The sequence below is a fragment of the Mesoplodon mirus genome (assembly GCF_964341445.2).
Source record: "Mesoplodon mirus genome assembly, chromosome: 3".
Lineage (NCBI taxonomy): Eukaryota > Metazoa > Chordata > Mammalia > Artiodactyla > Ziphiidae > Mesoplodon > Mesoplodon mirus.
Genome location: NC_138978.1, coordinates 19,760,232 through 19,781,472, shown reverse-complemented (window position 1 = coordinate 19,781,472; position 21,241 = coordinate 19,760,232). Strand labels below are relative to the sequence as shown.

Sequence of the window (21,241 nt, the reverse complement as noted above, 5' to 3'; positions counted from 1 at the left end):
AGCCTTTAGCCTTGAATTACCCATGCCCCAAGCACATCAGAGACAAAACAAAGAGTCCACCTTTTCTTACAGGGACACCTACATTTGCTCTTACGGGACAACTATATCTGCTACGTTCTACAGCTTGTCATTGATGGCGAGAGATATAAAAACTATAGGAGGGACATACAGGAAAAGATTGTCTTATAAGTGTGGCCATTACTGGGCAGTGACCTTTTAGATGACTTATTATTTTTTCATTGTCTTTTTTGCATTTTCCAAATTTTCCTTCTGTGTTGAGATGTTACCCTTTATAATTTTTTTTAAAAATGTTATTAAAAAAAAAAACTGGAAGGAAATACACCAAAATGTTAACTGGTTTTCTCTGGGTAGTAGGACTGTGAATGATTATTTCTTCTTTAATTTTTTTTTTGAATTTTCCAAATTGCCTAAAATGAGCATGTATTAATGGCCTAAGAATGTTTTTAAACGGTGGTCATCCTGTTAGGATCACATGGGATAATCCCATTGGCAGCTGCGAAATGTAAATACTAACCATGTTGTGTATAAATGTTACTGGAAGATGAGGAATTTTAAATGGCAAGAGTTTCACTGGGAAATAATGTTATTATTTCCACCAAAATCAAGATATAAATGATCATTTCATTTGTTGTGGGAAATGGCAGTGATACACAACATTCTACCGTTAGACAGAGTGGGCTGTTAGGTAAGAAACCACTCTAACTGGAAAAAGGGATGTTGATTCAACCTTAAAAATGTGCATGGAGGGAATTCCCTGGTGGTCCAGTGGTTAAGACTCTGCACTTCTACTGTAGGGGGGCACGGGTTCGATCCCTGGTCGGGGAACTAAGATCCCGCATGCCACGAGGTACGGCCAAAAAAAATTTTTTCTTAAGTGCACTCCGGCGCTTTTCTACCGCCTTCCTTGTCCACCTGGCTCCTTAAGAACCTGGCTTGGGGCAGGGACAGGTGGCGGGAGGGAAAGCACAGGAATTGAAAGGAAATACTTTTCATCTAACATCTAACAGCACTTAACTCTGAGTGGTGGGATTTCAGATGACTTCTAATTCTTTAAGTCTACTTTAGTTTCCAAACATTACTAGAGTAAATTCTAACATCAGAAAAAAAGTTATTAAATTGATATACAATATCAATACAATCACTGCATGTACTTCTCTGTTTTGAAAGTAATTCCTTCCTGGTCCATCTCACTTACCACACTGGGAGCTTCTAAGAGCAGAGGCTTTGCCTTGTTTGTTTCCACTCCAGTGCTTGCCACAGTAAGTATTTACATCATCAGTTGAAAGTCAGTGCTCTAAGAAGTGGAGGTAAGGAGGAATCACCCCAAAATCCTCCCTTTGTGTGTGAAGAAAAGTCCAAGTGTTGGCAAGGAATTGGGACTACCAGAGTATCTGTTCACTGCTGGTAGGGTGTAGATTGGTACAACCACTTTGGAAAACTGACAGTACTACCAAGGTGACACCATACACACGCCCTCTGACCCATTTAACTTCAACAGAAATGTACACGTGTTCACCAAAAGAATATATAAGAATGTTCATATCAGCCCTGTTCATAATGGCTTCAAAACTCTGTCCAACTTCAGCAGGATGGATAAATACATGGTGTGGGTTCACAAGAAGGCAATCCACACACAACAATGAGAATGAATAATTGAGAACTCCATACACCAACATGGATGAATCTTGCAAAGGTGAGGCTGAGTGAAGGAAGCTGACCCGAGAGTATATGTAGTGTGATTCTAATGATATAAAGCAGGGGTCCCCAACCCCGGGCCTCGGACCGGTACTGGTCCTCAGCCTGTTAGGAACCAGGCTGCACAGCAGGAGGTGAGCGGCGTGCGAGCGAGTGAAGCTTCATCTACTGCTCCCCATCGCTCGCATTACCGCCTGAACCATTCCCCACCTCCCCGTGAAAAAACCGTCTTCCACAAAACTGGTCCCTGGTGCCAAAAAGGTTGGGGATCGCTGATATAAAGTATAAAACCCAAGGAGGGGGAGGGGCAATATAGGGGTAGGGGATCAAGATGTACAAACTACTATGTATAAAATAAGCTACAGGGCTTCACTGGTGGCGCAGTGGTTGAGAGTTCGCCTGCCGATGCAGGGGACACGGGTTCGTGCCCCGGTCCGGGAAGATCCCACATGCCACGGAGCGGCTGGGCCCGTGAGCCATGGCCGCTGGGCCTGCGCGTCTGGAGCCTGTGCTCCACAGCGGGAGAGGCCACAGCAGTGAGAGGCTCGTGTACCACAAAAAAAAAAAAAAAAAAAAAGTGAAGCGTGGCTCCAGGAGCTCTAAAGGGCTCATCCAGCCCTGCACGGTTATTCTTATTTGTCTCTCTTCTCTGCTAGCCTGACACTCTGTGCGAGTCAAGACCATCTCTTCTCCATCTCTGACTCCCAACCCTGTGCACATAGAATCAGCTCTGTAAATGCTAACAAAAAACTCTCTCGTGCTGTTGCTTTGTAGTCAGAAGCTGCCCATGCCTGTACCTGGCAGCCACAGGTCTGTTCTCCATCACTATAGCTTTTTAAAAATTTTTATTTATTTATTTATTTTATTTATTTATTTTTGGCTGCGTTGGGTTCGTTGCTATGCGTGGGCTTTCTCTAGTTGCAGTGAGTGGGGGCTATTCTTTGTCGCAGTGCGCGGGTTTCTCGTTGCGGTGGCTTCTTGTTACAGAGCACAGGCTCTAGGTGCACGGGCTTCAGTAGTTGTGGCATGCAGGCTCAGTCGTTGTGGCGCACGGGCTTAGTTGTTCCGCTGCATGTGGGATCTTCCCGGCCCAGGGCTCGAACCCGTGTCCCCTGCATTGGCAGGAGGATTCTTAACCACTGTGCCACCAGGGAAGCCCCATCAGTATAGTTTTGATTGATATTGTATTAAATCTGTGGATCAATATGGGGAAGATTTGCATCTTGACAATGTTCAGTCTTCCAATCATGAACACAGTATGTCTCTCTGTGCGTTTAAATCTTATAGTCTTCATCATACAGATCCTGTTAGATTTATACCGTTGTATTGCACTTTGGGGGGAGCTATTAAAATAGCATTGCTTTTTTTTTTCTTTTGGCCACGCCATGCAGCATGTGGGATCTTAGTTCCCCGACCAGGGATCGAACCCCTGCCCCCTACAGTGGAAGTGCAGAGTCTCAACCACTGGACCCCCAGGGAAGTCCCCTTTTCTGTTTTGTTTTCTTTTTGGCTGTGCTGCGTAGCTTGCAGGACTTAGTTCCCTGACTAGGAACTGAACCTGGGTCCTTGCCATCTTCTGTGTAGTCAATCATGTCATTGACAAATAGGGACAGTTTTAGTTCTTCCTATACAATCTTTATGCCTTTTATTTCTTTTTCTTGCCTTATTGTGCTGGCTAGGACTTCCAGCACCATGCTGAATAGGAGAGGGAAGAGTGGACATCCTCACCTTGTTCCTAATCTTAGAGGAAAAGCATTCAGCCTTTCAGCATTAGGGGCAGTGTTTTGAGGTGTGAGGTGGAGTAAATTTGGTGGGGAAAATCAGGAACGTGTTTTTGGACATGTTGAGTTTAAGATGAAGTGGAGATGTTAAGCAGACCGTTGCATATAGGCATCTGGCAACCGGGAAAGAGTTCTTGGCTAGAGGTATACACTTGGGAACCCTGGGCATAAAGGTGGCATTTAAAGCCTTAATCAAACTTACAAGATCATTTAAGAAGAGGGAATGGGGGTGTAGAGAACTATATGATAAAAGCCCTCAGAAAACCAGGCATTGAAATAATTTCTTTAACTTGATAAAGACTTTATATATCCAAAAAAAACCTACAGAACCATCATATTTATTGAAGAAACTTTTGGCATGTTCTCTTTAACACTGGCTTATGATTAGAAGATTTGGGAACAACCTCTAGGTCCATAACTAGGGGAAGGAAGTTATAAAGAGTGGTGGGGCAACATCTATGTCGTAGTAGTATTAAAACTAGAAGTTAAAACAGTAGGATCGGTGGCATTTAAGAACACAGGATTTCAGTAGTTTGTATATCAATGTAAACCACACTCATATACGCAACACAGCGTTACTTGCGAGGACACTTATAAATTCAACAACATATTAAATAAAGCGGCCTTTGGAGGGTGGTGGGATTGGTACTGGGGAGCAAGGATGAAGGGGAAAATGAACAAATAAAAGAAAAACTGAGGTCATGATACTACCCCCACGCACTGAGGAATATGACTTATTCAACCCTCTGCACCGCAGGTCCAAAACAAACACATAAATAAGGTCCAAAGCAAACACATAAATAAGGAAAAATAAAAGTGAAGCGTAGGGGCTTCCCTGGTGGCGCAGTGGTTGAGAGTACGCCTGCCGATGCAGGGGACACAGGTTCGTGCCCCGGTCTGGGAAGATCCCACATGCCGCGGAGTGGCTGGGCCAGTGAGCCATGGCCACTGGGCCTGCGCGTCCGGAGCCTGTGCTCTGCAGTGGGAGAGGCCACAGCAGTGAGAGGCTTGTGTACCACAAAAAAAAAAAAAAGTGAAGCGTGGCTCCAGGAGCTCTAAAGGGCTCATCCAGCCCTGCACGGTTATTCTCATTTGTCTCTCTTCTCTGCTAGCCCGACACTCTGTGCGAGTAAAGACCATCTCTTCTCCATCTCTGACTCCCAACCCCGTACACATAGAATCAGCTCTGTAAATGCTAACTTAATGAAAAGCTCTGTGATTCAGGCCGGAATGCTCTGAATTTTGGCCCCAGGGATGTGGCATTGAGAAGGGCCTGTTCTGGAGACAGACAGGTGCCTTCTCCCATTGCCTCTGCCTGGAAAGGAGAATCTAGGAAACCCTTCAGGAGCCAGATTCTCCCCTGCTGGCTCCTCCTCACGGCCCCCGCCCCTACTCAGAGGCTCCAAGTCCACTCTCTGGCAGCCCTAGGTGATGGGCTCCGTGGGGCCCAGCCTGGGGCCGCGGGGCCCCAGCTGCCCACCACCCTCTGCCAATGCTGTACCAGTTCATAATGGAGCCTCCGGGTGTGTGCCAGCCCCATCGCTCCCCACCTCCCAGTCGAACCATCTCTGCCAGGCTCCCAGCTACGTGCCCTGACTATTCATGACAAGTGTGCAGAAGCCCTGGCTGGGCTCTGGCCTTGGAGGAGAAACAGCCACTTGGCAGGTCAGGGGAGGGAGCGGAGGCTGGGCCTTGGCCCTGGGGACTGACTCAGCATCCTGGGACAGAGGGCACTGGAGCCCTTTGGAGCTGGGCAGAAAGCCAGCCCTGGGCTGGGTCTCAAAAGGTCCAGGACAAATGACAGAATAACAGGACTGACAAGAATCACTACCACTTCTTGGGCATCTCGCTTGATACTCACAAGTGTTATGAGCTCCTGTTTTACGGTTTAGGAAACTGAGCAAAGGATCTCAGCTAGTCCATGGCCAAGTGCAACTCGATCCCAAGCTGACTCAACCTCTCTGGGCCTCAGTTTCCCCACCACGGAGAGGGAGAGAGACCGGCGCCCACCTTTCCACTATCTCTCAAGAGCAAATAGAAGCCAAATGAATTTCGGGCAGGAGATCTGGCAGAGGAAGGAGTCGGGCCGGGGTGAGTTCTACCTGAGCGGCCTGGCCAGGCGGCAGGTGAAGAAGCAGACCAGGCTCAAGGTCAGCGCCAGGAGGAGGAGGCTGAGCACCGCTGTGAGGACCACGTCCATGGTGGGGGACAGGAGGGCCATCCTGGGTGAAGAGGGCCCCACGGAGTTGCCACCACAACCTGTAACACCTAGTCACACTAGCCTTGGATGTCTGCTCCAAAGCTCTGGGTCAGCGGCTGTGACCTGGCTTTGTTCCCTGGGGTTAATCTTTGGGGCTTAGCCCAGGAGGGGTGAAATGGGAGGGAGGACAATCCATGGGGCTCCCCTCCCCCAGCCCAGTCCTTCCCCACCTGAGGCTTGTTCATTCCTCTTTGTCCCTTCATTCTTTATTCCCAAACATTTACTGAATACCTGCTATGTACCTGGCTCTGTTCTAGGTACTAAGGACTCAGTGGGGAGGAGGACAGACACGGTCTCTGATTTCTTGGAGGTTCCTGACCGGCCAGGGTAGGAAAAAGCACTACTATGTGCCAGTCGTTGTGCTGGGCACCTTGTGGGATAAAAGCACAGAAGGAAAGGAACCCCTATCTGGGGTCACAATAGTTTTTTTCCCCAGCAGCAGTGGCCGTTCCACCCCATTTACATGCCCAGGAACCTGAGTCCGCACTGAATCAGCCAGAGGGGCGAACTCATGTTCAGAATAAGAGCACCTGCCCTTACTGAGCACCAACTGTGTGCCAGGCCCCATATGAGCTAGATACTAGCATCCCCACTTCCAGATGAAGGAAACAGACGCTCAGAGGTGCAATGATGGAGTTGGAATTTGAACCCAGATCTGCTGGCCTCCACAGCTGTAACCCCAGCTCCTGCACTGCCTCAGATCTAGGATAGCACCAGCCCTGCAGGGCAGCAAGGAGGCTTCAGTCAAGTCTCGGCCAGGTGTTGGCCGTCACCAGAGAGTCAGCACATACAGGCTGGAGGTAGCTGAGCTGTCCCCTGCCTGGAGGGGTCTTTTCTGCTTCCAAAGTGTCCTCAACCCCTTTTTCATTTTCACTTGGGTTCCGACAACATCTCAAGTCAGGATGGTGACTATGGTTCTCATCTTACAGATTCAGAAGCTGAGGCTCAGAGAGGTGAAGCCACTGGACACACACAGAGCCCGGAAGCAACCCCAGCTATGTGCCTAGGAGACCAGGCCTTTTCCCATTATACTTCCTGCCTCTTGGGACACCTCAGATCCCAAGGTACAAAGCACCCAAGGTTGGGGGGAGATGCTTTTACCCTCTCGGTGCCAAGGGAGGGGCCCTGTTCCTGGCCCCAGAAAGGCCACTGAGCTCACCATGGCAACAGGAAACCCATCGCATCACTCCATTAAACCTTTTTCTTTCTCACTTTGTATCAGATCTTCCTACCGCATCAGATCTTCACCACATCTTAGTGACACAGGCAGGGTGGAGTGATTAGCCCCACTGATAGATGGGGAAACTGAGGCTTATCAGGGAAGTTACTCGGTCAGCTGTCAAACAGCCAGCAAGTCTGGTCCAAGTCCCAGCTTCACCTCCCAGCTGTGTGATGCTGGCTCAGTCCGTGCACCTGTGAGCCCATTGCCTTATCCTCCTAACATCCATCTGCCATTCAGGAGAGCCCGGAGGCGGGCCAGGCACTGAATATACCTGATCTTACTTTAATCCTTATTAACAGCTGAGAGCTAGATGCAGTTGTCCCCTTTTCCAGGTGAGGGAATAAAGGCCCAGGGGGCCATGCTGAAGATGATCCAGGGTCACACAGATGGGAGGTGCTGAGCCTGGCCCTGCACAGGACCCCACACAGGACCCACCCAGGTCACCCCTACTCCAGACTCTTTCCACCACAGCTCACCCAGGGACCCTCCCCGCCCCATCCAGCTCCCAGGCCTGGGACACCCTCTAAGGCTCCCCTACTCACCAGCCAAATAAATCAATATGAGACCCAAGAAGTTTCGCCTTGTGCTCACCAGCAGTACCTGGTGGGGCCAGAGGGACAGTTATTTGTCCTTAGGGAGCCCCCAGTCTAGAGGACACAGTCCAAAAATGTTTGAGCTGGGAAGGGTCCTTTGACCAGATTTTCCCAAATGTCCCAGACCACAAAAATCACTTGGGGTGATTGCGGGAAAAGTCCTATTCCCAAGTGGTACCCAGGGAGGTATATAGCCTAGGCAGTGTATGAGGTGGGTGATGGAAGTATTCTTTACAATGATCTGGGAGGTGTTGATAGTTTAAAGTGTATATATGTATGGGATTTCCCTGGTGGTCCAGTGGTTAAGAATCTACCTTCCAATGCAGGGGACGCGGGTTCAATCCCTGGCTGAGGAACTAAGATCCCACATGCCGCAGGGCAACTAAGCCCACGTGCCACAACTATTGAGTTCTTGTGCCTCAAGGAGAGAGCCCACGCACCACAACTAGAGAGAGAGAAAACCCGCACACCACAACTAGAGAGAAGCCTGTGTGCCACAACGAAGAGCCCATGTGCTGCAAATAAGACCCAACACAGCCTAAAGAAAGAAAGAAAATAAAGAAAACTTAAAAAAAAAAACTTAAAAAAATAAAGTGTATATATGTAAAAATTCATCCAGGGGCTAATAACCCCTACCTTGCCCATATTGTTAGGTGTGATAAAGGTCTGAGGAGATTTAAGGGAGTGTTGAGAAGGAGAAGGTGTCATGATGTGGCTGTATTCAAACTTTAAAAGAGATTAAAGAGACAGAACAACCCCTCCTCCCTAACTAATTCCCAGCCCCACCTCCCCCCCAGAACTTCTCAGTCAGAATCTCCCAGGGCAGGGCCTGGAGAGTCATCCTATGAGCAGATTAGTTTGGGAAACATTGCCTTAGACATTACCCCATTGCCCAGAGAGGAAGACTAAGGCCTAAAGAAGAGGAAAGACTGAGCCCAGGCCTCCCAGCTCCTACTCCCCGTAGTCACACACAGGGAACAATCAGAACCAGCTCAGAGCCAGTGCCCTCTGGGCTGTCAGCTGTGCCTTCTTGGCTCTTTCAAGGAGCTGTGGCTGAGGAGAAGGGCTGAATGTTCCTTGTGCTTCCAGGGGGGCGTGGGGAATGGGAGGGGAGTTGGAGGGGGTCCTGCAACATCAAACTGGGCTGCAGCAGCTGCTCGGGGAGGGAGTGCCACTAAAGATAGGCCCAGGAGCATCTCACCTGCAGGGTCAGAGAGAGGGAACATAGAACCGCTCTCTCAGCCAAGCCCAGCGTCTCTGGCAAGCCTTGCTGGCCAGGACTCTATCCATTCACGGATGGAAGTTATTTACGGCTGCCATAAAGCAGCCTCCGGGTGAAGGGCTCTGGAAGGAATGTGTGCTGGTCAGAGTAGGCTGCAGGTCAGACCCAAGGAGGGACTTCCCCAGAGGGCGGTACGCCAGGTGCTGGCATAGAGCAAGGCTCAGACCTCCAGCCGCTGCAGACAGCACCCCATCTCGACAAAAAAACAGAGGCGGGAGTGCCTGGGGAGGCTTGGCGTCAGCCCTGCCTGCTGCCAAGCCACTGCATCTTTAGGGCTGTGATGACAAGCCAGCTGTTCCCCTGAGCACCTCCAGCCTCAGCACCTCTGCACACTGCGTTCCCTGGTCTGGAATGTTCCCTGCTGTCCACCCGATAAAGTCCTCCCACCACCCTTCCCCCTCGACCTCAGCTCTGCTGGGCCGCCCTGCAGCCCAGCCCCAGCCCAGGCGGTGGTTACAGTTCCTCCCCAAGCTCCCAAAACCCAGCCGCTCAAGACCTTGGTCACGTTTATCAGGGTCAGAGAACCATGGGCGGTCGCCTCCTCACCATGGGGTGAGCTCCTAGAGAGCTGGGATCTTGCTCTGTGGATGTTGGCAGCCCCACGGCTGGCAGAGCCGGGTGCACAGCCGGCTGGCCGGGCAGGAATGTGGGTCGGTGGGTGGAAGGGTGGCGCGTCAATGGTGAGTGACCAAAGAGGCAGCTCGGCAGCAGGAAGCAAGCTCTGGAGCCAGGGCTCCAGGTTCAGCTCCTGCCTCTGCCCCTCTTGAGCCGAGTAGCTCAGGGCCAGTGACCCCACCCCTGGGGCCTCAGGTTTCTCATCTGCAAAGTGGAAGATGAATAAAATCCATAGGGTCCTTGTAAGGATTATATGAGTTCATGCACAGCAAGGCTTAAAACAGGGCCTGGGACACAGTAAGTGGACAATGAATGTCACCCAGCAGCCATGATCACCGGGCAGGGGAGGATGGAGTGAGGGGTAAGTGGGCAGGTGAGGGGCTGGAGCTGAGAAGAGACAGACCCTTCTCTGCCCACTCGGCCAGCAGCCATTTACCCTTGTGCTCATCACAGACCTGCCCACCTGAAAGGCCTACGAGGTCCTTCTAGCTCTAAGGCTCTAGAAACCAAAAAGCTTACCTGGCTGCTGTGCACCTCCACTTGGGGGAGGGGTTAATTAGGGGCTGGAGGTTCCAGTTCCTATACTCAAGGGGCGCTATGTTTCCTGAGAGGACCAGATTTGTCTGTCTGCCTGTCTCTCTCTCACAGACAAACATCCCACCAGGAGGCCTGATGCCTTCTCTTCCTCTTGAAGGAGAAAGAGAAAGAGACCACCTAGGGTCAGCCGGGAAGCTTCCATGGAGTGGGTGGGAGGAGAGCCAGGCTGGAAGGATGGTAGGGTTGAGATGAACAGAGAGAGAAACAGCGCTCCCTACAGGAGAACCTGAATGTGCAAAGGCAAGGAGGTAGGAATGAAGTATGTAGAGGTGGGGAGAAAGGCAGGAGCCGGCAGTTGGTGACAGAGGACAGAGAGGCAGCCAGGACCGACCACAAAGGGCTTCGCTCCCTGAGCTCAGCCTGGTCAAGAGCAGGCGCTTGGCATCCCCGCCTGACTTACACGTCTCTTGCCAGCCCATTTCACAGGTGAGGACTTTGCAGCTCAGATGGTCTGCCCCTCGCCCAAGGCCACACAGCACAGCTGGAATCGGAAGCCTCAGGGGTCTGGGTTCCAGAGCTAAAGAGTTTTCGGTGGCTTCCTGGGGTGCCTGGCCGGTCTGGATGCCACAGACGGGCTCTGTGGGCAGAGGACTGAAGCCAGTCAAGGTTCATCTGGTGGGAGGAGAGCTGGCAGCAGGGAGGCGGGGGAGGGAGATGGCAGGGCCCAGAGGCACCGTGCCTGGGGTGGCTGGAGCGCCTGGGCAGAGGGGTGTCAGGGATGGCTGTTCCACGGGCATGCAGGCTCCCACCATCCCACGCAGAGGACATGTTCTGTCCCAGGCCACCTTGCTCTGAGCCAAGCCTGGGAGCTGAGTGGTGGGGTGGGGGGAAGGAGCATGTGCTGTGTGTCCCTGTTGTGTCTGTCGTCCCCTGCACTCTGGCACCTCACTCAGCACTCCTGCAGTGGGAGCCCCTCTGGTACCAGGAGACGTAGCCATCCCATCCTTACTCTCACAGTGGACAACAAGAAAAGGAAGGCACAGAGAGGGTATACAACCTGCCCAGGGTCACACAGCAATCATCAGCAGGGAAAAGTCTCCCCATTAACCAGCTAAGATTTGGGAGGCTATTACCAGAAGCACAAGGCAGTCTGTGAGGCATAACAGAATTCCGGAAATCAGTGATTTCTGTCAACTGAAAAGCACATTTCAAACTGAGACTACTCTAGAAAAACCCTTACTTTATATACTTTGTCATTGTATTTGTAATAATAATAGCATACCTTTTCATAGCACTTACTATGCGCCAGACATCGTTCTAAACACTTTACCTATATTAACTCATTCAATCTCCACAACAACCTACTAGGTAAGCACTATTATTATACCCATTGTACAGGTAACAAAACAGAAGCACAGAGAGATCGTGCTTGCTCAAGGTCACACCGCCAGTAAGTGACCAAGCCAGAATTCAACGTCACCTGTAGACGTTTCTGTCTCCCAGGGCCAAGTATAAACTCCTAAAGCAGTCAGTAAGACTGAAAACAAACCACATTTGTTCTATCTGCAATATGTACATTATATGTTTGTAGATGAATGGAATACACACATCTACCATTTGACTTACACACTCTTCCCAAATGTCATTTTATCGTATGTGCATCACAGCCCCGAGGGAGGGCTTCTTATCCCTACTTTATGGAAGAGAGATGAGGTGACTTGCCCCAGGTCACACAGCATGAGAGTGGCCAAGGACTGACTGAGTCCAAGTCCTTGATCACAGGTGGCCTGCCCTGCAGAGGGGACGACCTGGGTTGTGCAGCAGAGACAGGGGGCGGGGTGGGGAGGACCTCGGCTGGAGATCTGGCTCCACCCCTGGACAGGCCAGTGACCCTGGACACACCCCTCCTCCCCCACAATCCCCTACTTCAGCTGGTCCTCATGCAGGACCCTGGACCACCGTGGCTCTTCCCCCCTCCCTGCCCCTGATGCCCCATGTGCTCTGGCAGCCTTCCCCTAGAATGGAGATGAAACCTCCATTCCATAGACAGCCCCACACAGGCCCTGTAAGAAGAGGCTGAGGCGGCTCTGGACTTCAGGGAAATAGGCCATGAACTTGTAACCTTCTGAGTGGCGGCCAACACAAGCAGCATCCCTGGGTGGCAACGGCCCGGTTTCTCGAATTCCCAGCTTGCGTCAGAACAGGGAGTACACGGATGTTCCCGGAGACAGGTCTCACTGCCCTGGGCCCAGGGTAATAGCACTCCTCATATTCCCAGAGAACCTTCCAGCTGGTGGAGGCTCCAGGCACTATTACACTTGATATCCATGGTGACCCTGGGAGGTACAGGGCAGGGATGCACCCCAACCTCCAGGCAGGAAATATGGACCCACAGAGGTGAGGGTCTCACCCAAGGGCGTACACCTGAGTAGAGCCCCGAGATTGCTTACTGGCTTTGTGACCTTGGGCACATCACTTCCCCTTTCTGGGCCTCAGTTTTCTCACGGGTCCAATGGGGATAATCACAGAGAGTGCCTATATCACTGTGTTGTTATAAGAAGGATAATTGCACAATAAACAATGAGATCAAGGCCCAGGGCTTGGCCCATATTAAACACTCAAAAAGTAAATGTTAGCTAGTAGTAAAGGTGATAACGAGTGTGCCAGGCACTGTTGTAAGTGCTTTCCAGGCATTCCTTCATCTACTCCTCACAACACCATGTGGTAGGTGCTATCATTGTTCCCACTGCACGGAGAAGTTAAGTTACTTGGCCAGGGTCACACAGCTATTAACAGGACACTATGAAGGGGGAAAAGGAGAAACTCATAATGAATGAAGCACCTATTATGTACCGGGAGCTTTTTGTTCAGCCTTCTAAGAAACCAGTCATGTGGGAATTATCAGCCCAGATCAGAAGAGAAAACTGAGGCTCAAAAGCAGGGAGGGAAGTGCAGGGTCACACAGCAACCATGTGGGAGAGCTGGGACGCAGGCCAGGCCTGTCTGGCTCCATATTCAGTGTGCTGGCTCCCCCATCTCAGTCACATGCCAGGACAACTTCCATCATGGTCACCATTATGGGCGGCAGACCCCGATGCCTCGGCCACCCCCGGTACAGGGAGCCCTGCGTCAGTGTGTCACGTGACCTCCCTCTGCCTGTGTGGCAGTGTGCGTGTGTGAGTTTGTGTGCACGTGTATGCGCGCGCATGCCGGGGTCCTGGCAGTGAGCGTGGCAGGGCTCCCACTGTGTGTGTGCCCAGCCCCGTGACCAGTCCTCACGTCAGGCTGTTCCCTCTGCCCCCAGACCAGCTCCTCCTGGGCTTTCACGTGATTGCAGCTTCCTGGGGACCTCTCATATCTGGAACGGGCGCTTCCTCCGTAAAGGGAGGGGCTTCAGTCACACTGGCTTCCTCCCGCCCAGGTCAGCCCCTCTGGGTTTATAATTTTACATAAAGAGGCTGAGATGGGTGGGGGCAGCTCAGGGTTACAAGTCAGAGTCCTGGCCAGTTACTCAAGGGCTGTTTTCTCATCTGCAAAGCAGTGATAATAAGTGCCATTCTGCTTCCAATATTGGCTTCTTAGGAGGGAAGGAACTTTGCAAACTGTAAAGTGCTATGCAGATGTTTCTATGGCTTTCTGTTGTTTCCCCTTCTGATGACTGTAGTAGATACGTGCTATAATTTTTGGCCACCCAGAATCCATTCCCCTTTCCTAACAATACCACAAAGTTTCCTTGGGAAGTGGCTCTCCCTTTTCCAGCCAACTGGTTTGGGTAGGACTGATCCTACCTCCAGCGGCTCCAGGTGGGTCCTGACTGGCTTAAGCTCAAGACTCTCTCCACCTGGATGGTGTGTTGTGAGGGAGTGGGGCGATGGGGAGGGGCACTGTGTGCAGCCTGAAGATAAGGCAAGCTCTCAGAAGGTGGAGTAGAGAGATGCAGGGAATCTGAGTCTTTGATGATGCTGCTTGAGCCCCTGGATGCAGCCACGCCTGAAGCCTGATTCTGAACATCCAAGTTACATGAGCTAATTAATTCCCCATATTGCTTACCTTGGATTTTCTGTTACTTGGAACACAGAGTCTGACCTCAGAACTCCAGTTCAGCCTGTTTTTCTCAGCCCCTTACGTTGTAAGCAACCACATCATGTCACTCATCTAGTTGTTTCTACCAAAGGAAAAATCTTGCAAACAAGCTAAAGATGGGTCACTAAGTTTCGAGTGCATGGTAAAATGAGGCCAACCAATACAGGCTTGGTTTTCTTCTTGGAATCTATAAACTTGTAGGATTGTAGGAGGTCCTTGGGCAGGATTTGCCTAAAAGCTCTACTGTGTGCAGGACTCGGACCCTCCCCTTCCAAGGTTGTTGTCAGTTGAGTTTAACAACTCTTTGACCACCAGTTTCCAAGTGTCTACTGTGTGGCTGGCCCTGCACTAAGGGCTGCAGGCACAACTTCTGCCTTCTAGGCCCTTCAGTCTAGTGATGATTGGTCACAATACACATTTTTACTATATTTTACACAAAGCCCTAGGAGGCTGGCATACAGGGGGGAAACTGCTGCATCCATTTCACAGAGGAGGAAACAGAGACTCAGAGAGGTGCAGTGATTTGCCGAACATCCCTCTGGTAAAGAGGGGCAGGGCTAGGCCATAACCCCGGATCTGCCTGCCTCCAAACCCAGTGCTTTTTCTTCTAGCCTTTGGGGTGGCAGGGATGGCACTGGGACTGACATTTCTTTGACGAAGTCTGTTCCAGTTAGGGGCAATCAAAATGGTTTAAAAAGCTAAAGAATGCAGGGAAGCCAAGTATCATGGGCTTCCTGTTTGCCCCAAGAGTCTTGGCTCCATGAGAAGCCCCAGTACTCAGGCCCATCCAGCTTTACTCTCCTAAAGGACTCACCTCCTACAGGCTGTGGCCAGAGAGGGACCAGCCACAACCTTAAAATCCAGGCCCCAGATGCTTTCATGGGCAGCCCTTGGCACCCCAAGTGAGCTGTCCTGGCCTCTCTCGTGCCTCTGTCCTGCATCTCTAAGATCCAACTGACACGGCCTCAACATCCCCTCTCCCCTAGGCTCTTCCCTATACGTTATTCAACCAACATTCATTCGACCTCTGTTTATTGGGCACCTACTATATGCCAGGGGCTGTTCTAGGTGCTCAAATCCCTGCTGGTGGGGTGAGCAGACAATAAGAAAGTAAGTAAAATCAATAGGATGCCAGGTCGTGGTAAGTGAGATGGAGAAAAAGAACGGGGGGAGCAGAGATGGTATTTGCAGTTTTAAATAGAGAGATCAGAGGAGGTCTCACCACGAAGTCATCTCACTGGAGGCTTGTAATAATCCCACGCAGGCAAGAATGTGATTCCCAAACTGCAAATAAGGAAACTGAGGCTTCAGGATTAAATCGAGTCTACACATGCCCATCTAATCAGCTGTGGAGCTGAGATCCTGGTGCAGGGCTACAGCTGCTCCCCCACGTACCCTCTCCCCTACCAAATGGTACTAGCAGCCCTTTTGCAGGCTCTGAGAGGTAAAGCCACATATCCGGACCAGCAAGAGTACAGGGCGGGGCTGGAGTCAGCCCTAGTGCCACCCTCTGGAACTGCCTCTTAGCAAGACCTACATCTGCTTCCACAGGCCTCGCTCTTCAGCTTCAGCTCTGGGCTTGCTGAATCTCAGTCCTCCTCTTTGCTGACTCCGTGCCCTCCAAGACCACTGCTCTCTTTCCCAGAGCCCCTTTGGCTCTCTATCCCAGGTCACATGAGACGCTAATCGTCCAACCCACCCTTGTTCTGCCTCCTCAATTAACTTCTGGCCCATCATTAAATCTGCGTTTGCATGAAACCTACAAAATACATCTTGTGGACGGCCTAGGCGGGCAGACAGCTGGCGTACATGTGTAGCGGGGAGGGGGAGTTTCTCACCAAGCTTTTCCATCTGGATTTGTTCAGTAATCTCCCAAAACCCCAGACTAATCTTTCTGAACACTGTGGCATAGCGGAAAGACCTTGACCATGGAGGAGCTGGCTATCGGGTTAAGTCCTGGCTGTGTAGCTTTGAAAGTGACTTTATGTTTGGGGCCGCAGGATCCTTATGCATAAAACAGGGTTACAGATCCTCATTCTGCAAGGTTGTTTTAAAGATAAAATGCAGGGACTTCCCTGGTGGCGCAGTGGTTAAGGATCCGCCTGCCAATGCAGGGGACATGGGTTTGATCCCTGTTCCAGGAAGATCCCACATGCCGCGGAGCAACTAAGCCCGTGCGCCACAACTACTTAGCCTGCGCTCTAGAGCCCACAAGCCACAACTACTGAGCCTGAGTGCCACAACTACTGAAGCCCACACGCCTAGAGCCTGTGCTCCACAACAAAGAGAAGCCACCGCAATGAGAAGCCATCACTGCAACGAAGAGTAGCCCCAGCTCGCCACAACTAGACAAAGCCCACGCGCAGCAACAGAGACCCAACACAGCCAAAAAAAAAAAAAAAAAAGATAAAAGGCAAAAAAGAGTATCTGTTAAGCAATAAAATTTGGTAGAATTTAAAAAAGCATTTAGATAGAGCCTGGCAGACAAACATCAAGATTTTGTTGAATGGAATGCAGAAGTCTGTATAATGGTGAACAACCACCAACAGCTGCATTCATTGTGCTCCTACACTCGGAGGTAGGCACCCTTAATATCAACATTATTTTACAGAAGAGGGGAACAAAAAGCACAGAGAGGCTCAGTAACTTGCCTATGGTCACACAGCAGGCAAGTGACAGAGTTGGGATTATGAACCCAAATTGTCTAACCCCAAAGTATAAGCTCTTAACCATTATGCTAGGTTAGTAAATGAGGCTTGAAACACAGCGATTAAGTCCAGAACCTTCATTCTTAACCACTGTACCAGCTTGTCAGAGCTGAAAGGGGTTCTAGGACTAATCTAACCCAGCACTCTCATTTTTTTCCCAGCAGGAGCCTAAGGTCCAGAGAGGTAGTGTGACTTTCCCAAAGTCACACAGTCAGTTAGTTGAAGAATAGGACAAGCACCCTGGTTTCCTAACTCTTGAACCCCATGTCATCACTGAGTATCACAATGACCGTGAGAGGCCTTCAGGGAAGGAGTCTCGAGGATGTACCAGAATTTTTCCAGCAGAAGTGTAGGGAAGGCAGACTAATCAGAGGGAACAGCCCATGTGAAGGTCTGGCGGCCATGAAAGTCTTTTTTTGGAGAATAGTGAGCTGTGAGGTGCATGCAAAGGTTGGGGCTGGAACCAATGATAAGGCTGGTTTTCATATTAAACCATATTTCATATTTCCACATGGTTCTTTTATTGTTTAACACTTTCTTATTCTGTCTTATGTTGCTAATATATTTCCTTGTTTCTTTCGTATGTTTCTAATGTTAATTAAAAATTCTTGGTCTATCTGTTCTAATGTCGCTGACTCCAGTGCTATCTCGAGTTAGTTTGCTGTTTTTCTTTTGAAGCCTCTGTGCTCCAGCTGGTGATACAGTGGGGGTGAGGGTGCTGCATATACCATCCCTAGAAACAGTGAGGGAAGACATATGGCTCCCGGCCCCTCGTCCTCAAATCAACACCAGAGTAACAACAGAGCAAAAACGTCACTAAGCCTAGGAAATCTTGGAGAGCAACGGAATCTCCTGGGGAGACGGAAGGGGGTTTTAACTTGGCGTGTGCAGCGCTGGAGGGTGGAAACGCAGCAGCCAGGAGAAGGGGCAGGGCCTAGTCTTAGCAGGTGGAGAACATTGTAGAGAAGACAGTCGGATGTGAGCTCTGCTCTTGCCTCTTTGCATCAAGCCTTCCCCAGCACACCTCCCCACACCCCCTGCCCCAAAACATGCCCACTTGCCCTGGAGCAACCGAGGCCTCACTTGCACATGCAGGGCCCAGGCAGACGGTCCAAGCATATGCCGGAGTAAAATCAGGGCCGTGCAGCAGGCACCGTGGAATTGCAGAAATCAAGAGGGAACTAATGGGGTGACAGGCCTCCACGGTCACTCCACCACCCCTTCTCTTCTGGACCTGGAGGCTGGTGGATTCTGACCTAGGCAGACAGCCCCCTCCCTTGGCTGCTTCTTCCTGGCATCCAGAAAGTGAGGCTCAATCCTGTAGAGTTAGTTACTTGGTGCGGGGGCTGGGGGTGAGGGTCGTGATGACAAACCCAGGGAGGAACTATGCAGTTCTGACACCTGGGGGCCTCCAATCTGGGACTGTCATCTCCTTGGGCTCATCAATGCTGACAGAGACCAGGGTCAGGCTTGGATTCTTACCCCAATAGGCAGCACCAGAGAGAATAGCTGAAACCCTCCCACTCCGAGGAATGAGCTCACGGGTTACAGAACAGGGAATCCAAGGAGTACACTGGCTTCAAAAGAAAAACAAACAGAGATACCACTGGAATTGGCCGTGTTCAACAGATGGACTGAGAATTTTAAAATAAGCATTAGATACACGTCAAAGAAATAAGGAAAGATATTAGTGAAACAAAACAGAATAAGAGAGTGTTATAGGACCCAAGTGGAAATATTCTATATGAAAAAACAGTTGAAATAACAAACATAATAGGTAGAATTAACTGCAGAATGGATACTGCAGCTGAGGAATGAAATAGGGAACTGGGATATCAGATGGAGGAATATTTCCAGGAAGAAGCCAGGAAGGATTAAGAAATCGGAAATATGAAAGAAATGGTAAAAGATCAGTTAAAAGTTAAAACAGCAGCCCTAATCCTAATCCATTAATTTGAAATGGATCATAAACCTAATTGTACAAATCTTCTTGTTTTTTTTTTTTTTTTTTTGGCCGCACCACACGGCATGTGGGATCTTAGTTCCCAGCAGTGGAAGCGCCGCGTCTTAACCCCTGGACGACCGCGGAAGTCCCCATAATCCTAACTATAAAAGCCAGAACCATAAAGCCTCTAGAAGATAACATAAGCAGATATCTTTGTGACTTTGGGGTAAGGCAAGGAGTCCTAACTTCATTAAAAAAAATGATAATTTGGACTTCATCAAAATTTTACATTTCTGCTCATCAAAAGATAGCATTAAGAAACTGAATAGACAAGACACATAATGGGAAAGAATACGCACAATACACATAGCTCCCAAAGGACTTGTATCCAGTAAATAAAGAATTCTTAAAGTTGCCAATAAAATGATTAACAACCCCCCCACACACAATGCGCAAGAGACTTAGCCACTTCAAAATGAAAACATACGGGGCCTCCCTGGTGGCGCAGTGGTTGAGAGTCCGCCTGCCGATGCAGGGGATACGGGTTCGTGCCCGGGTCTGGGAGGATCCCATATGCCGCAGAGCGGCTGGGCCCGTGAGCCATGGCTGCTGAGCCTGCGCTCCACAATGGGAGAGGCCACAACAGTGAGAGGCCCGTGTACTGAAAAAAAAAAAAAAAAAAAAGAAAACATACGAATGACCAATAGTTCATGGTGCTCCACATCATTATCATCAGGTAAATGAAAATTAAACCCGTTTCACACCCACCAGAATGACTAAAACCAAATCAAAATGACTTGCAAAATCAAACATTGGCAAGAATGTAGAAAAACTCATGGTTACGTAATAAAGTACACTGACTTTGGAAAAGAGTTTGGCAGTTAAACCAACATACACGTATCACATGATCCAGCAATTCCACTCCAAAGTATTTGCTCAAAAGAAATGAAAATACATCCAAAGGGCTTCCCTGGTGGCGCAGTGGTTGAGAATCCGCCTGCCAATGCAGGGGACACGGGTTCGAGCCCTCGTCCGGGAAGATCCCATATGCCGTGGAGCAACTAAGCCCATGCACCACAACTGCTGAGCCGGTGTGCCACAACTACTGAAGCTCGGGCACCTAGAGCCCGCGCTCTGCAACAAGAGAAGCCACCACAATGAGAAGCCCTCACACCACAACAAAGAGTAGCCCCACTCGCTGCAACTAGAGAAAGCCCTGGCGCAGCAATGAAGACTCAACGCAGCCAAAAATAAATAAATAATTTATTTAAAAAAGAAAGAAAATACACCCAAAAAGTCATACATTAAGTGTTCATAGGAACTTTATTTGTAATACCCCCAAACTGGAAAAGCTCTATTTATTTAATTTTTGGCGGCATGGCATGTGGGATCTTAGTTCCCCGACCAGGGATTGAAGCCACGCCCCCTGCATTGGAAGCATGCAGTCTTAACCACCCGACCGCCAGGGAAGTCCCTGGAAACAGTTTAAATATTCACTAACAGATCAATGAATAAACAATGGTGGTATATTAATTCAACGGAAAACCACTTGGCTAAAAAAGGAGAGAACCATTGAGGCAACAAACATAGATGAATCTCAAAAACATTATGCTAAGTGAAAGAAGCTAGACTTCTTAGAAGAGTATCTGCTGTATGATTCCATTTACATGAAACTCTAGAAAAGACCAATCTAATCTATGGTAAAAGAAATCAGAATAATGATTGCAATTTGGGAGGAAATAGACTGGAAAGGGTTGTGAGGGAACTTGCTAGAGAGATAGAAAAATTTTTTAAATCTTATTTTGGGGTTATGGTTACAAGGTAATGTAATTGGTCAAAATACCACATTGAATTGAACACTTAAGATCTGTGCATTTTATTGAATGAAATTATACATCAACCAAAAAAAAGAGAGAGATGGAAATATAAGCACCAACGTCTAGATATTAGGAGTCCCATGAGAGGAAAATAAATGAAAAGAAGAGATATTAGAAGAAATAATTAAGACAACCTTGGAACTGAAGAAAAATGATAGATCTCAGTTTGAAAGCATCCCAAATACATCAGACAGGATAGATAATGAAAAACCCACACTCAGAAATATTAGAGTGAATATCAGAAGACACATTCTCAAAGTCTAGAGAAAAACAGATCACTTACAAAGGAATAAATAACAAATTGAATTGACCAAAGTACCAAAGGAAAAGAATTTGAACTGAGAATTTTATATCCAGCTAAACTGCCATACAAATGTTAAAGGCTAAAAAAAAAAACATTCAATGGCTCAGGTTTATACAAAAAGACACCCCCCCAAAAAAAATTTTGAAGTAACTACTTCAGTAATAGAAACAAATTTCACATATGATACTAAAGATATGTGAAAGCTGAGCAAATAACTTAGTAAAGTTTAGTATTTTTTAAAAACCCCCAGATCAAAGAGAAGAACAAGACAAATATATAATATCTAAACAACTCAGAACTGTAAAACCTAGACAGTTT

The 21,241-nt window shown here is 49.1% G+C and overlaps 1 protein-coding gene across 2 annotated transcripts in view; it reads right to left on the bottom strand.

Moving 5' to 3' along the window:
- The window catches only part of ALPL (alkaline phosphatase, biomineralization associated), a 59,081-nt gene that overhangs the window by 20,640 nt on the left and 17,200 nt on the right, over positions 1-21,241 (bottom strand). Inside the window, exon 1 of one of the 2 annotated variants that reach the window (XM_082614518.1) lies at positions 10,467-10,517. The exons of the other annotated variant lie outside the window; for it this stretch is intronic. The gene's annotated coding sequence lies outside the window, so the exon portion shown is untranslated. Of the gene's footprint in view, positions 1-10,466; positions 10,518-21,241 lie in introns of those variants that run through there. 2 annotated transcript variants of the gene reach the window in all.